Source organism: Salvelinus fontinalis, chromosome 5 (genome assembly GCF_029448725.1).
Source record: "Salvelinus fontinalis isolate EN_2023a chromosome 5, ASM2944872v1, whole genome shotgun sequence".
Taxonomy (NCBI): domain Eukaryota; kingdom Metazoa; phylum Chordata; class Actinopteri; order Salmoniformes; family Salmonidae; genus Salvelinus; species Salvelinus fontinalis.
This window is the reverse complement of record NC_074669.1, coordinates 15,052,212-15,070,523: the sequence shown is the minus strand read 5'-3', so window position 1 is coordinate 15,070,523 and position 18,312 is coordinate 15,052,212. Positions and strand designations below refer to the sequence as shown.

General features: G+C 42.8%; 1 pseudogene; it reads right to left on the bottom strand.

Annotated features, from left to right (window-relative positions):
• Positions 1 to 13,395, bottom strand: part of LOC129855187 (DNA-directed RNA polymerase, mitochondrial-like) — a 38,967-nt pseudogene extending 25,572 nt beyond the window's left edge.
• Between the last annotated feature and the right edge of the window lie 4,917 nt (positions 13,396 to 18,312).

The window sequence follows — 18,312 nt, the reverse complement described above, 5'->3', positions numbered from 1 at the left end:
TTCTGCACATCTAATTTGCAAATAGTACTAGTATATATATTATTCTAATGTGCAGTTTCGACTTCCCGTGAGACGGTGTTATGAAAACTTGGCACTGAGTTAAAAAACAACTCCTTCTCTCCCCATGGTACAAGCACAGCTAAAAATACATCCTGTATGGCAAAAAGTGAATCATGTGAGAAAGCATAGCAGCACCACTTAACCTTAACAGAAATCCCACTATGCCCTCAGACGAACCATCAAACAGGCAAAGCGTCAATACAGGATTAAGATTGACTCCTACACCGGTTCTGACTCTCGTCGGATGTGGCAGGGCTTGAAAACCATTACGGACTACAAAGGGAAACCCAGCCGCGAGCTGCCCAGTGACGCAAGCCTACCAGACACGCTAAATGCCTTTTATGCTCGCTTCGCAGCAAGCAACACTGAAGCGCGCATGAGAGCACCAGCTGTTCAGGACAATGGTGTGATAACGCTCTCTGTAGCCATGGTGAGCAAGACCTTAACACAGATCAACATTCACAAAGCTGCGGGGCCAGATGGATTACCAGGACGTGTACTCAAAGCATGCACTGACCAACTGGCAAGTGTCTTCACTGACATTTTCATCCTCTCCCTGACCGAGTCTGTAATACCTACATGTTTCAAGCAGACCACCATAGTCCCTGTGCATAAGGAAGCGAAGGTAACCTGCCTAAATGATTACCACCCCGTAGTTATCACGTCAGTAACCATGAAGTGCTTTGAAAGGCTGGTCATGGCTCACAACAGCATCATCCCGGATACCCTAGACCCACTCCAATTCACATACCGCCCCAACAGATCCACAGATGACTCAAATCGCACTTCACACTGCCCTTTCCCACCTGGACAAAAGGAATGCCTATGTGAGAATGCTGTTCACTGACCACAGCTCAGCGTTCGACACCATAGTGCCCACAAGGCTCAACACTAAGCTAAGGACTCTGGGACTAAACACCTCCCTCTGCAACTGGATCCTGGACTTCCTGATGAGTCGCCCCCAGGTGGTAAGGGTAGGCAACAACATCTAGGACCTATATACTAGGCAGTGTCAGAAAAAAGCCCCAAAAATGTGTTAAAGACTCCAGTCACCCAAGTTGTAGACTGTTCTCTCTGCTACCGCACGCCAAGCGGTAGCGCTGCGCCAAGTCTAGGACCAAAAGGCTCCTTAAGAGCTTCTACCCACTAGCCATAAGACTGCTGAACAATTAATCAAATGGCCATCCCCCCCATTTGTTTTTAACACTTCTGCTACTTGCTGTTTATTATCTATGCATAGTCACTTTACCCCTACCTACACGTACAAATTACCTCAACTAACCTGTAACCCAGAACATTGACTCAGTACCCCCTGTAATATAGCCTCGTTATTGCTATTTTATTGTGTTACTTTTTATTATTTTTTTTACTTTAGTTGGTAAATATTTGAACACTTTCTCAAACTGCATTGTTTGTTAAGGGCTTGTAAGTAAGTATTTCACAGTAAGGTCTACACATGTTGTATTTGGCACATGTGACAAATAAAGTTTGATTTGGTTGTAATTGCTCCTGTAAGTCGCTCTGTAAATGTATTTTATTTATTTAACCCTTATTATCATGTAAGTTGACTGAGAACACATTCTCATTTACAACAACAACCTGGGGAATAGTTACAGGGGAGAGGAGGGAGGATGAATGAGCCAATTGGAAGCTGGGGATGATTAGGTGTCCATGATGGTAGGAGGACCAGATTGGGATTTTAGCCAGGACACCAGGGTTAACACCCTTACTCTTATGATAAGTGCCATGGGATCCTTAGTGACCACAGATTCAGGACACCCGTTTAACGTCCCATCCGAAAGACGGCCCCTTACGCAGGGTCATGTCCCCAGTCCCTGTCACGGGGCATTGGATATTTTATTTTTTAGACCAGAGGAAAGAGTGCTTCCTACTGGCCCTCCAACACCACTTCCAGCCGTATCTGATCTCCCATCCAGGGACCAACGCTGCTTAGCTTCAGAGGCAAGCGAGCAGGCAAGCGAGCAGTGAGATGCAGGGTGGTATGCTGCTGGATACTGCACCATGATTACATAGAGATTGTTATAGGACAAACACATGACACAGTCCAACCACTGCTTCCAGAGAACCCTCCAGGCCTGGGGTGAATTTATTACGCTGATTGTTGCGAAACATTTAGTCTGTTGCAAAACCGTTTACTCCAAACGGAAATGTTTTGCAACAAAAACGAGTTTATATTGCTCAAATTCAGGTAGGTCTCTCCACGTTTCGTTCAATTTGCTCTGTTTGGTTCATAAACAATAAACGGTTTCTGTTGCAAGACGTATACACCCCTAGACTGAGAAAAAGCACGTTATGTGTCAGACAGCATGGCTGCATGACAGCGAGAGGGACAGAGAGACACATTTCTGTCTCCAACAATGGAAAGAGTGTTCTATTCTATTTCTTTCTAGTCCAGTCACTATAGATTCAATAATGATTATATTTTACTCGATTCATAATAAATAATAATTTATTTGATGTATATAGCACTTTTCATAATAGATCTCTCAAAACGCTTCATAAGCAAAAAACGAACATAAAGGACAGGTCCGATCAAGCTATAAAAAACAAGTCTCTGAATTCTGCATCCTCCACAGATGGGTTGACGTGTCTACTCGACTCATATGTTGACATGTGTCCTACCTCTGTGTAGAAGTCTTTGACCAGCGGTGAGGAGCAAGTGTGCAGGACAGTGTTGATGCTGGGTTGAAAGTCTGGTTCCACGGTGTGGATGGCCCTCAGCACCATGTCCCTCTCATCCTGCCTGAACACACAGCATCTGAACAGCTCTTCCACACACAGGCCATCTTCTTTCATCTGACGCAGGACCCTGAGGACAGACAGGGGGAAAAATGTCAGAGACAAGATAGCAAACCTCAGTCAGTACTCCCTACAAAGTTGCATTTTGCATATCTCTTTCAAATAGCCATTACTTACAGATGAGTGCCTTGGGGACGGATAAAGGCAATGGATAAATTACAAGTGTTGATAATCTTCTGGTAATATTATCTTATTTGCTTGAAGTAAAAAGTTAGGCATGTACTTTCATCAGCATAAAAAACATAGAAGTCAACTTTTTGACCTTGGTCTTCAGAAGGTGAACGAGGCCTAATGTCGGATCTGGTTTACTGTGGCCCCATGGTGACTTAATTATATTTAAAGCACCTCGGCTCCGATATCATATGCATGGCTTTATTATGCTGATTGACAATGCCAGCATAACAAACATAATTTTTGCCCCAGAAGCATTGGAAATATCAGGCAGTCCACAGACCGGTCACAGAGCACGTTGTGTCATTTTAATTCAAATGATGGTCATCCTGAGACTCCATACCTGCCATGACTGGACTGTTGAATTCAGGAGATAGCGATGTGCACACAGCCAGTGGAATACAAAATGTAGTGTATGGAGCATCAACTGAAGCTGAAGAGGGATTGAGGAGACTAAGGCCTGGCTAATTCAAAGCGGCCCGTTGGATAACCGATGGAGCCTTTGGGAACTAAGCAAGAGACAAAGCTGAAGTGTACTACTAAGCTAAGTCAACATGAATGTCTGAGAAAGGGCATGTTGTGTGTCAGACAGCATGGCCGCATGGCATGCTGGAAATAGTGTTCTGTTCTATTTCATTCTAGTCCAGTCTAGTTACTATAGATTCAAGAATTAATCTATTTTACTCTACTCATGGGCTAAAAAAAATGTTTTGAAGCTTTATTTAAGTAGGCAAGTCAGTTAAGAACAAATTCTTATTTACAATGACGGCCTACCCCGGCAAATCCCGATCGACGCTGGGCCAATTGTGCGCCGCCCTATGGGACTCCCAATCACGGCCGGATGTGATGCAGCCTGGATTCGAACCAGGTACTGCAGTGACACCTCTAGCACCGAGATGCAGTGTCTTAGACCATGATGAGGCGAGTCGTCTACCCTACTCTACTCTGGGGTTGAGGTCAATTGCTCCTATATGTGACCTGTTCAGAGCACTGTATGAATGCCGTCTGTCAGTAGGAAGGAAAAGTTATGCTGTGGCATGTGATGTGTAACACCTTGATGTAACCCAGAGACAGAGGTCCCTGGTGGGCTTGTGTTAGCACTGCCCTCTAATGGAGCAAAACAGAATACTGCGACAGTGACAAAGGGATGAGGTATCGGAGGGGGGAAGATTTGTCATCAATGAGAGAATATTCCTTTGCCCTCCACAGCTTTCTGCAAGACAGCAATTAAATAGCATTCACAGAACCAAACGGAATCCGGGAGAGATATTGGAATGGCCATTAAAGACTCCCTGTACTGTTTAAAATGTCATTTTCTCAGTGTCTCTTGAACAAAGAGGAGATTAGGCCTTGTTCTCTCAGTGTGGTCTGGAGGAATAAAGAGACAGGGGCGGGGATTACACTGCTATCAGCTCGCAGGGAGATGACGAGCAAGAGAGCGACATAGCTGAGTTGTGCAAGCTGAAGATAAACTTTAGTTCTGTAGGAATGAGATGTGCTTTAAAAGGATGCTAGCCACCAGGCACAGTGCCACTGTGGACAATGGAACCCAGATCAGGCCAGGAGATACAGTATGACTAGAGACAGAAAGAGAGGGGGAACTTGAGACGAACAGGGGAAGGGGAGGAAGAACAGTGTGAGAGAAAGATGGCTGGGCTGAAGAGGGAGCAGGAGAGAGACAGAAAGAGAGGGGGAACTTGAGACAAACAGGGGAAAGGGAGGAAGAACAGTGTGAGAGAAAGATGGCTGGGCTGAAGAGGGAGCAGGAGAGAGACAGAAAGAGAGGGGGAACTTGAGACAAACAGGGGAAAGGGAGGAAGAACAGTGTGAGAGAAAGATGGCTGGGCTGAAGAAGGAGCAGGAGAACACCACTGCAGAACAACAATGTCATTGGTATCCCATCGATGGACCAACCAGCTGGCCCTATCCACCCCTACTGCTCTGCAACATGCTCTGTCATTGGGCCACACTGCATAGGGTGACATCCTCAGGGGGGACAGCAGAGTAGGGCGGGATAGCCAGAGACAAGAGGGTCAGCGTCATGATAGTCTGAAAGACCACACGAAAGGAAATCACTTTCACCACAATCGTAGACTGACTCAGGATTCTCTGCCGTGACTCTGTATTCAAATAACCTGCAGTTCTACACAACAAGGCTAGAAACCAAATCTGATAGAACAGTCTGTGTCATGAATACCATTACCAGACAGTTTTTGCAGATATTATTTTATTTTTTATCTCCTTTTGAATGAATTAGCCTAACGTTCTAGTCAGCATATTGACATTGACAAATTGAGTTCCACCAAGCCTCCAAACAGACTGTTATTTCCTTGTCCAATAAGCATAATCAAATTACTGACAGCAGGTTGTTAAAACCTCTCTAGGGTACGTGAGACGTTAGCGACCCACCCCCTCACCAGCCAGTGAAACTGCAGGGCACCAAATTCAAATACAAAAATACTCATTGTAAAGATTCAGAAAACAAAACATATTTTACATAGGTTTAAAGATTAACTTCTTGTGAATCCAACCACGATGTCAGATTTAAAAAATGCTTTACGGCGAAAGCATACCTTACGATTATTTGAGAACATAGCCCAGCAGACAAATCATTACAAACAGTAACCAGTCAAGTAGAAGAGTTACACAAGTCAGAAATAGAGATAAAATTAATCCCTTACCTTTAGTGATCTTCATATTGGTGCACTCAGAAGACATTCATTTACTCAATAAATGTTCCTTTTGTTCGATAAAGTCTCTATATATCCAAAAACCTCAGTTTTGTTTGCGCGTTTTCTTCAGTAATCCACAGGCTCAAACGCAGTCAAAACAGGAAGACAAATGTATCCGTAAAGTTCATAGAAACACGTCAAACGATGTTTATATTCAACCCTCAGGTTGTTATTAGCCTAAATAATCGATAATATTTCAACCGGACAATAACGTCAATATAAAAGATAAACAAGAAAGACACTCTCTCTGGTCGCAGGTCCACTCATTCAGACTGCTCTTATTCCCTAATTTTTCAGAATACAAGCCTGAAACCATTTCTAAAGACTGTTGACATCTATTGGAAGCCACAGGACGTGCAATTTGAGTCCTAAGTCAATGGATACTGTCACGGCATTGAATAGAAAACCACAAAACCAAAAATAAAACTAAATCCTGAATGGATTTTTCTCAGGTTTTCGCCTACTAAATCAGTTCTGTTATACTCACAGACACTATTTTAACAGTTTTGGAAACTTTAGAGTGTTTTCTATCCAAATGCATGGGCCCGAGTAGCAGGCAGTTTAATTTGGGCATGCTTTTCATCCAAAATTCCGAATGCTGCCCCCTACCCTAGAGAAGTTAACACATACAAACACATAAGGTATCAATCACAATCCATTTGGCCTGACTGAAATCCATTTGGCCCGGTCTCTGTATAGTCAGCCAGCAGATTGTCCTGGCCTACATCAGATAGGGACATTCATTAAGATATAGCGAGATCTCTCTCCCTCTTCCAGGACTAGGTCTATATTAACATTTATTTTGACAGTGAGTCATGCTGAGACCATGGTCTCTTTCACAGATGAGCCCTGTAAACACATCAATACACATATCAGTATACACAATGTGTGCCGCCATGCTAAATGTCATGCAATAAATCTGTCTGGAGGAAGCATGCCGTGACCGACACCACCACTGGCCTAAATGCAATATCACTCATCAATGGAGACTTCTCATTCAGGATGCCTGCCTAGCGCCTCCTCACTTCCAGGAAAGACGCGTCGCTGGCACCCATAACACCTCTCCACACACAGCTGGCCCACGTGCTCAGCCCTCAAAAAATGCCCCACGCAACAACGTATTACAGGAAATATAATGGCAGCATCCTCTAGACTAGAGGGTATTCAGTGGCCTGGTGCTAGACTGGGTAGAAATAGCGATGATCTCATATTTAAACAGTGTTGAAATCCCAGTATCTCTAGACACGCTCGTTAACACTGGATCACAGAGGCGGCTAGAATAAAGAGAAATATTAACCGCAAAGCTAATAGGAGAGTCTGACATCTAGTGGGAAACTCAGGCTACAAATGCACTGGCCATCTAGTAACAATCATCCAAGACCACAACGAATTCTCATACACATTTAAAGCAGTCTAGGCATTGTTTTGTTTAACAGTCAAATATTATCATATTTACCTAATGTCAACAAGTTCCAGATGAACCTAGAGTTACAGTTATAAGTTAAGTTCTGTAAATGGCTGTCTGTGGGTTAGCCTACCTGTTGATGACCTTTGGAGAACAGTTAGGGGTTCGGCCCATACACTCCAGTGCAGCAGAGTAGGAGGTGAGGTTAGGTTTCAGACCTGCCTCTTCTACCAGAATGAACATACGTCCAATCTGGTTCAAAGAGACCTGCAGTTGTCCACATGGAGAATAAGGAGGTAATGCAGAATTTAGAGACTTGTGTAGACAAAGTATTAGAATTGTAGAATTCTAATACAAGAGTGAGCAGCACTTACCTTCTTGGCCCAGACCCTCATCATGACGTTGTAGAGTCCTATGTTGAGCAGGTTGCGTCGGCTGATCATGCGGTGGTGAGTGAGCAGGAGGCGCTGGGCTCGGTCAATGTCGCCACAGACCACACAGGCCTCCAGGTAGCAATGCACACTAAGCTGGACGCCCTCGTACATCCTGGGCTCGCTGTTATCCTGCACGAGCTCCGGGCTGGCCGACATAGCCCACTGGTTAAGCTTCCTCTCCAACTTCTCCACCTCAGACAGCTCCTGGGCCTTGGCCTCCGCCTTCCTCTCCACCTCAGCCAGCTCCTGGTCCCTAGCCTCAGACAACTCAGGAGCCGGCTCCTTTGAGGCTTTCCCCTTTCCTTTGGCTTTTCTAATAGGCACAGTTGCAGCAGCAACCGGTGCATCTGCCATAGTGTGTGCTTGGTTTGCAGTTGGCTCTTGGTTTTTCAGAGTCTTGCTCTTTTTAGAGGTCGATGCAGTCTTTTTTCCTGCTTTTGTCGATATGTTTTTTTGTGCGGTACCTGGTAGCATCAGTTTTCCTTTTCTGCTTTTCACAGGTTTATCTTCTATGCCTAGCTTCAGGTTCAGTTTCTTTGTTTTAGTCGTCTTCTCCTGAATCAGTTTCTCCATCCAGCGGGATTTGGAGGCTGAAGCATCTTTGCCCCCTCCCTTACTAATAGTCTGTCCCACCTTGGGCAACTCAGTCCTCACCCCAGAAACATTTTTGTGACTCTTCCCTGAAGAAGCCCCTCTCCCCGACTTGGAAGCGTTGACAAATTGTACCTTTGCATGTTGGACATCTAAAACAATGTCAGATTGGAGTTGCTGGATTCTGGCTTCAAGCACTGGAAAAAAGAACGAGACAGAGAAAATACTAGCATTGTGATATAATAGAAAACAAACATGTAAAAGCATTTGAGGGATCACATGCATGATGAAAGGAATTTATTACATACCATCTAACAGCTGAGATTGTTCCCATACTCATTTTTTCCCACCCTCTTTCTTTGGGATCAGAGCTGAGAAATGGCTTCGTTGTGATGTCCATGGTGGATCTGTAAGAAGATTGTTGTGAGAATTACTATATACAGTGCCTTGCAAAAGTATTCATCCCCCTTGGAGTTTTTCCTATTATGTTGCATTACAACCTGTAATTTAAATGGTTTGTAAAGGGATTTCATGTAATGGACTAGAGGTTGACCAATTATGATTTTTCAACACCGATACCGATTATTGGAGGACCAAAAAAGGCTGATACCAATTAATCGGCCGATTTTATTTTTATTTGTAATAATGACAATTACAACAATACTGAATGAACACTTATTTTAACTTAATATAATACATCAATAAAAATCCATTTAGCCTCAAATAAATAATGAAACATCTTCAATTTGGTTTAAATAATGCAAAAACAAAGTGTTGAAGAAGAAAGTAAAAGTGCAATATGTGCCATGTAAAAAAGCTAACGTTTAAGTTCCTTGCTCAGAACATGAGAACATATGAAAGCTGGTAGTTCCTTTTAACATGAGACTTCAATATTCCAAGGTAAGGTTGTAGTTAAAATAGTATTTATAGGACTATTTCTCTCTATACCATTTGTATTCCATATACCTTTGACTATTGGATGTTCTTATAGGCACTTTAGTATTGCCAGTGTAACAGTATAGCTTCCGTCCCTTTCCTCGCTCCTACCTGGGCTCGAACAAGGAACACATCGACAACAGCCACCCTCGAAGCAGCATTACCCATGCAGAGCAAGGGGAACAACTACTCCAAGTCTCAGAGCGAGTGACGTTTGAAACGCTATTAGCGCGCACCCCACTAACTAGCTAGCAATTTCACATCGGTTACACCAGCCTAATCCCGGGAGTTGATAGGCTTGAAGTCATAAACAGCGCAATGCTTGAAGCACAGTGAAGAGCTGCTGGCAAAACGCACGAAAGTGCTGTTTGAATGAATGTTATGGAAACTTGAAATCGGCCCTAATTAATCGGCCATTACGATTAATCGGTCGACCTCTATAATGGACATACACAAAATAGTCCAAATTGGTGAAGTGAAATAAATAAGAATAATAAAAAACTCTAAAAAAAATAAAAATGGAAAAGTGGGGTGTGCATATATATTCACCCCCTAAAGTCCCTAAATAAGATCTGGTGCAACCAATTACCTTTAGAAGTCACATAATTAGTTAAATAAAGTCCACCTGTGTGCAATCTAAGTGTCACATGATCTGTCACATGATCTCAGTATACATACACCTGTTCTGAAAGGCCCCAGAGTCTGCAACATCACTAAGCAAGCGGCACCATGAATACCAAGGAGCTCTCCAAACAGGTCAGGGACAAAGTTGTGGAGAAGAACAGATCAGGGTTGGGTTATAAAAAAAATATCAGAAACTTTGAACATCCAACGGAGAACCATTAAATCCATTATAACATTTTTTAAAGAATATGGCACCACAACAAACCTGCCAAGAGAGAGCCGCCCACCAAAACTCTCAGACCAGGCAAGGAGGGCATTAATCAGAGATGCATCAAAGAGACCAAAGATAACCCTGAAGGTGCTGCAAAGCTCCACAGCAGAGATTGGAGTATCTGTCCATAGGACTACATTAAGCCGTACACTCCACAGAGCTTGGCTTTATGGAGAAGTGGCCAGAAAAAAGCCATTGCTTAATGAAGAAAATAAGCAAACACGTTTGGTGTTCGCCAAAAGACATGTGGGAGACTCCCCAAACATATGGGAATAGGTACTCTGGTCAGATGAGACAAATTGAGCTATGTCTGGCGCAAACCCAAGACTACTCATCACCCCAAGAACCCTATCACAAGGGTGATCCCTATCACAGTGAAGCATGGTGGTGGCAGCATCATGCTGTGGGGGTGTTTTTCCATTGGCAGGGAGAGGGAAGCTGGTCAGAATTGAATGAATGATGGTGCTAAATATAGGGAAATTCTTGAGGGAAACTCGTTTCACTCTTCCAGAGATTTCAGACTGGGACGGAGGTTCACCTTCCAGCAGGACAATGACCATAAGCATACTTCTAAAGCAACACTCAACTGGTTTAAGGGGAAACATTTAAATGTCTTGGAATGGCTAGTCAAAGCCCAGACCTCAATCCAATTGAGAATCTGTGGTATGACTTAAAGACTGCTGTACACCAGTGGAACCCATCCAACTTGAAGGAGCTGGAGCACCCATACAAAATGGCACCCATATTGTGCCATTAATATTAGAATGTTTGAAGTGTAGCCATAGAAATCCATGTAATGAGGCAGCTATGTTTTTGGATTGTAACTTAAGTGAAATAAGCACCAAATTGCACACAAGTTACAATCCAAAAACATATCTGCCTCATTACATGGATTTCTATGGCTAAGCTCCAAACATTCTAATATTAAATGGCACAATATGGGTGATTTTACAAAACAATAGTTGTAGCTGGTGCTATCAAAGTTGGTTATATTACATATCATTTCAAATGTGATTTCATGACCTTTCAGAACCACTTGTTATACGTTTAAAATGTATCAGGGTTTCTGATTTAAAGCCATTTATACAGGTAATTCTGATACAGTTGAAGTCGGGAGTTTACATACACTTAGGTTGGAGTCATTAAAACACATTTTTCAACCACTCCACAAATTCCTTGTAAACAAACTAATGTTTTGGCAAGTCAGTTAGTTTAATATATAACTCACTGCATCACAATTCCAGTGGGTCAGAAGTTTACATACACTAAGTTGACTGTGCCTTTAAACAGCTTGGAAAATTCCAGAAAATTATCTCATGGCTTTAGAAGCTTCTGATTGACTCAAATTATGTCTATTAGCCTATTGGAGGTGTACCTGTGGATGTATTTCAAGGCCTACCTTCAAACTCAGTGCCTCTTTGCATTGACATCATGGGAAAATGAAAAGAAATCAGCCAAGACCCCAGAAAAAAATTGTAGACCTCCACAAGTCTGGTTCATCCTTGGGAGCAATTTCCAAACGCCTGAAGGTACCACGTTCATCTGTACAAACAATAGTACGCAAGTATAAACACCATGGGACCACGCAGCTGTCATACCGCTCAGGAAGGAGATGTGTTCTTTCTCCTAGAGATGAACGTACTTCGGTGCGAAAAGTGCAAATCAATCCCAGAACAACAGCAAAGGACCTTGTGAAGATGCTGGAGGAAACAGGTACAAAAGTATCTATATCCGCAATAAAACGAGTCCTATATCGACATAACCCGAAATTCCGCTCAGCACGGAAGAAGCCACTGCTCCAAAACCGCAATAAAAAAGCCAGGCTACGGTTTGCAACTGCACATGGGGACAAAGATCGTACTTTTTGGAGAAATGTCCTCTGGTCTGATGAAACAAAAATAGAACTGTTTGACCATAATGACCATCTTTATGTTTGGAGGAAAAAGGGGGAGGATTGCAAGCCAAAGAACACCATCCGAACCGTGAAGCACGGGGGGTGGCAGCATCATGTTGTGGGGGTGCTTTGCTGCAGGAGGGACTGGTGCACTTCACAAAATAGATGGCATCATGAGGCAGGAAAATGATGTGGATATATTGAAGCAACATCTCAAGACATCAGTCAGGAAGTTAAAGCTTGGTCTTCCAAATGGACAATGACCCCAAGCATACTTCCAAAGTTATGGCAAAATGTCTAAAAAAGCCCTGACCTCGATCCTGTAGAAAATTTGTGGGCAGAACTGAAAAAGTGTGCGCGAGCATGGAGGCCTACAACCTGACTCAGTTACACCAGCTCTGTCAGGAGGAATGGGCCAAAATTCACACAACTTATTGTGGGAAGCTTGTGGAATGCTACCTGAAATTTTTGACCCAAGTTAAGCAATTTAAAGGCAACAGTACTAAATACTAATTGAGTGTATGTAAACTTCTGACCCACTGGGAATGTGATGAAAGAAAAGCTGAATTAAATAAATCTATTATTCTGACATTTCACATTCTTAAAAAAAAGTGGTGATCCTAACTGACCTAAGACAGGGAATTTTTACTAGGATTAAGCGTTAGGAATTGTGAAAAACTGAGTTAAAATGTATTTGGCTAAGGTGTACGTAAACTTCAGATTTCAACCGTGTATATACCCTAGAGGTCAAAGTTCTGTTAACCTGAAATTAACTGAAAATGTGTCTGATGGATAGTTGTGAATAAAAAATGCCCAATGATTAAAGGGTATAATAAGCGAGCAATAACTTGTTGTATACTGACATTTTCTCATAGGTTAAAATCCCTATAGGAAAATATGAATGGGATGGAGGTATGAAAGAGTGTTAACACAGAAAGTTACCATTGCTGCACTGCTATCACACATTTTCCAACTCTAGGGACATGGATCTTTTTAAAAAATCACTATGAGACATGACACCCCAAATCTGGGGGATCTGGCTCATGGACAAAATGTGCCATTTCAAAACATTCCAACTCATAGGTAAATGGTTGACTTGAGTCAATTAATTTGCCATTTAGTATGGATTAGCAACGTCTTAAAAATAAATGTATATATTGGCATTTATCAGCCAACGACCTCTGATGTCTAAGTAATGTAACGTTACCCATGATGATAGCTAGCTAACTGTTTCAAAGTTCACTAACTAGCGCAAGGGACAACAACATTTACCTGATATTCGTCTTTCAACGTTATTCCGGAGTGTACGAAAGTAGTGGCAATGGCCAGCATTTGACACACGACGAAGACTTCTTTCAAACAATATTCGACCACTCAGACACTTCGATAAGGCACACAGTCTCAATAGTGACATGTTTACATAACTGCACAACACTTCTCCACGCTAGGCTGCCATCTTGAAAAAGACAAAGCTAATCGAACAGAAAGGAGCAGAGTATAGGCAAGGATAGACGACTACTAATTAATCGAAGAGTCGATTTAGAAACAAGACAATTAGGTTTTTTATGTATTGAAAGGAGTGTATAACATTATTTGTTAAGGAAATATAATAGTAAACATAATATTTGTGCAATTTGTACTGAGTGCACAAAACATTAGGAACACCTTCCTAATATTGCGTTGAACACCCTTTGGCCCTCAGAACAGCCTCAATTCGTTGGGGCATTGACTCTACAAGGTGTCGAAACAGTTGTGTCAAGTTGGCTAGATGTCCGTTGGGTGGTGGACCATTCTCGATACACATGGGGAACTGCTGAGCTTGAATATCCATGACACACCCAAACCAGTGCACCTCGCACCTACTACCATACTCAGTTCAAAGTCACTTAAATATTTTGTCTTGCCCAGTCACCCTCTGAATGATACACAATCCATGTTTCAAGGCTTAAAAATCCTTCTTTAACCTGTCTCCTTCCCTTCATCTATATACTGATTGAAGTGGTTTTAACAGGTAACATCAATATTTGTCACATGCGCCGAATACAACAGGTGCAGACATTACCGTGAAATGCTTCCTTACAACAATACAGTTCAAGAAATAGAGTTAAGAAAATATTTACTAAATAAACTAAAGTAAAAAATCAAATAAAAAGTAACACAGTAAAGTAACAATAACGAGGCTATATACAGGTGTTACCAGTACAGAGTCAATATGCAGGAGTACAGGTTAGTCGAGGTAATCTGTACATGTAGGTATGGGTAAAGTGACTATGCAATAGATAATAAACAGCGAGTAGCAGCGGTGTAAAACGGTGGGGGGTGCAATGTAAATAGTCCGGGTGGCCATTTGATTAGTTGTTCAGCAGTCTTATGGCTTGAGGGTAGAAGCTGTTAAAACTTCTATAGCATACTGGTTATTGTTCGGAATTTTGGATGACTGACGTGCCCAAAGTTAACTGCCTGTTACTCAGGCCCAGAAGCTATGATATGCATATAATTGGATAGAAAACACTCGGAATTTTCTAAAACTGTTAAAATGATGTCTGTGAGTATAACAGAACTGATATGGCAGGCGAAAACCCGAGGAAAATCCATCCAGATTTTTTTTTTAGGTCACAGGCCATTTCAATGCTAGCCTATGGGATATACAAATAGATAGGACCCAGATTGCAGTACCTATGGCTTCCACTAGATGTTAACAATCTTTAGAAAGGGTTTCAGGCTTGTTTTTTGAAAAATTAGCAAGTAGTAGTTTTTCCAAGGTGTCTCTCATTAGAAGCATAGTGTTGTTGAAGCGTGAATGAGGTGCGCGCTCCTTGTTATTTATCTTCCCTATTGAACATACTACTCTCCGTCTTAAATATTATCGTTTTTTTAGATATTAGAGTAACTGAGGATTAATTAGAAACATCGTTTGACTTGTTTGGACTAACTTTACCGGTAACTTTTTGGATTCGTTTGTATGCATGTTGAACGAGTGGATTACTGAGATAATTGGCACCAACTAAACAGACTTTGGATATAAAGAAGGACTTTATCGAACAAAGCAACCATTCATTGTGTAGCTGGGACCCTTGGGATTGCAAACAGATGAAGATCTTCGAAGGTAAGGGATTTATTTAATCGCTATTTGTGATTTTGTGACGCCTGTGCTGGTTGAAGAAGTATTTTGATGTGGGGCGCTGTCCTCAGATAATCGCATGGTATGCTTTCGCCGTAAAGCCTTTTTGAAATCTGACAACGGGGTTGGATTAACAATAAGTCAAGCTTTTAAATGATGTATGACACTTGTATTTTCATGAATGTTTAATATTACGATTTTTGTATTTTGAATTTCGCGCTCTGCAATTTCACCGGATGTTGTCGTAGGTGTCCCGCTAGCGGTTCATGCACCCAAACAGGTTTAAGGAGCGTTTAGGACCTAGACTTGGCACTCCGGTACCGCTTGCCGTGTGGTAGCAGAGAGAATAGTCTATGACTTGGGTGACTGGTCTCTGACAATTCTTTGGGCCTTCATTTGACACTGCCTAGTATGTAGGTCCTGGATGGCAGGAAGCTTGTCCCCAGTGATATACTGGGCAGTACGTACTACCCTCTGTAGCACCTTATCGTTGGATGCCGAGCAGTTGCCATACCAGGAGTAATGCAACCGGTCAGGATGCTCTCGATGGAGCAGCTGTAAAACTTTGAGGATCTGGGGACCCATGCCAAATCTTTTCAGTCTCCTGAGGGGGAAAAATAATTGTTGTCCCCTCTTCACAACTGTCTTGGTGTGTTTGGACAATGATAGTGTGGACAGCAAGGAACTTGAAACTCTCAACCCGCTCCACTATAGCTCCATCAATGTTAATGGGGGGCCTGTTCGGGCCTCCTTTTCCTATAGACCACGATGAGCTCCTTTGTCTTGCTCACAATGAGGGAGAGGTTGTTGTCCTGGCATCACACTGCCAGGTCTCTGACCTCCTCCCTATAGTCTGTCAGGCCTACCACTGTTGTGTTGTCAGAAAACCTAATGATGGTGTTGGAGTCATGCTTGGCCACTTAGTCGTGGGTGAAGACGGAGTACAGGAGGGGACTAAGCACGCAACCATGAGGGGCCCCAGTGTTGAGGATCAGTGTGGCAGATGTGTTGTTGCCTACCCTTACCACCTGGGGACTGCCCGTCAGGAAGTCCAGGATCCGGATGCAGAGGACGGTGTTTAGTCCCAGGGTCCTTAGCTTCGTGATGAGCTTTGTGGGCACTATGGTGTTGAATGCTGAGCTGTAGTCAATGAACAGAATTCCCACATATGTGTTCCTTTTGTCTAGGTGGGAAAGGGCAGCGTGGAGTGCGATTGAGATTGCGTCATCAGTGGATCTGTTGGGGCGATCTGCAAATTGGAGTGGGTCTAGTGTTTCCGGGATGATGGTGTTGATGTGAGTCATGACCAGCCTTTCAAAGCACTTAATGGCTACCGGCGTGAATGCTATGGTGCGGTGGACATAGGGACTATGGGCATAGGAACTATGGTGGTCTGCTTGAAACATATAGGTATTACAGACTCAGTCAGGGAGAGTTTGAAAATGTCAGTGAAGACACTTGCCAGTTGGTCAGCGCATGCTCTGTGTACATGTCCTGGTAATCCATCTGGCCACGCGGCCTTGTGAATGTTGACCTGTTTAAAGGTCTTCACATCGACTACAGAGAGCGTGATCACACAGTCCTCCAGAACAGTTGGTGCTCTCATGCATGCTTCAGTGTTGGTTGCCTCGAAGTGAGCATAAAAGGCATTTAGCTCGTTTGGTAGGCTCGCATCACTGGGCAGCTCGCGGCTGGGTTTCCCTTTGTAGTCCATAATAGTTTGCAATCCCTACCATATCCGACGAGCGTCAGAGCCGGTGTAGTAGGATTCAATATTTGTCCTGTATTGAGGCTTTGCCTGTTTGATGGTTCATCTGAGAGCAGGATTTCAAATAAACGTCCAGATTAGTGTCCTGGCCCTTGAAAGCAGCAGCTCTAGCCTTTAGCTCGGTGTGGATGTTGCCTGTAATCCATGGCTTCTAGTTGGGATATTTATGCACGGTCACTGTGGGGAAAACGTCATTGATGCACTTATTGATGAAGCCTGTGACTGAGGTGGTATACTCCTCAATGCCATTGGATGAATCGGAACTCATTCCAGTCTGTGCTAGCAAAACAGTCCTGTAACATAGCATCCGCATCATCTGACCACTTCCGTATTGAGCGAGTCACTGGTACTTCCTGCTTTATTTTTTCTTGTAAGAAGGAATCAGGAGGGTAGAATTATGGTCAGATTTTCCAAATGGAGTGCAAGGGAGAGGTTTGTATGCATCTCTGTGTATGGAGTAAAGGTGGTCTAGAGTTTTTTTCCCTCTGGTTGCACATGTGACATGCTGGTAGAAATTAGGTAAAACTGATTTAAGTTTGCCTGCATTAAAGTCCCCGGCCACTAACGCTTCTGGATGAGCATTTTCTTGTTTGCTTATGGCCTTATACAGCTCGATGGGTGCGGTCTTAGTGCCAGCATCGGTTTGTAAATAGACAGCTACGAATAATATAGATGAAAACTCTCTTGGTAGATAGTGTGGTCTACAGCATATCACAAGGTACTCTACCTCAGGCGAGAAATACCTTGAGACTTTTTAATATTATACATGGCGCACCAGCTCTTATTGACACGTAGACACACACCCGCACCCCCCGTCTTACCAGACGTAGCTGTTCTGTCCTATTGATGCACAGAAATCCCAGTCAGCTCTATATTATCCGTGTCGTCGTTCAGCCACGGCTCGGTGAAACATAAGACATTACAGTTTTTGGTGGGATGGAGTTTTGGCCTGCCTGCTGACATCACCAGGCGGTAAATTAGTTGATTTACCAATAAGAAAGAGAATTTCAAACCTCGCTGCTAATAACAGCTAGTTTTCAGTTTTCCCCTCCCCACTCAGACCACTACCAGACAGTTCTAGCTAAATTCTTGCTTGAGAAATTGCTCTTTGCTAAGAAGATGTTTTTGTTTATTTTTGACCATTTTAATTGAAAACAATCACAGTAAGGTACTTAATTGTTACCCAGAAATGATTTGATATTGAGGCAAAAATGGCTGCATTGGGCATTTAACCTGTATCATTTATTCTCTAGGGAGAATAATAACTTTTATGTTTGGTCAGATTTCTATTTTATCATTATTTAAGAATATCTTATCAAATATCGAAATTATGAACACCACTGAAAAAAACTAAGGACAAGGTGTGTGTGACATGTGTGTGTGACCTATATCACCTATAGGTGGCAGCCTTACCATAAAATAAGTAGAACAAAGGTCAAACTAGAGGTCATACATAAGTGGTCTTGCTGGTACTCTCATGTCTTG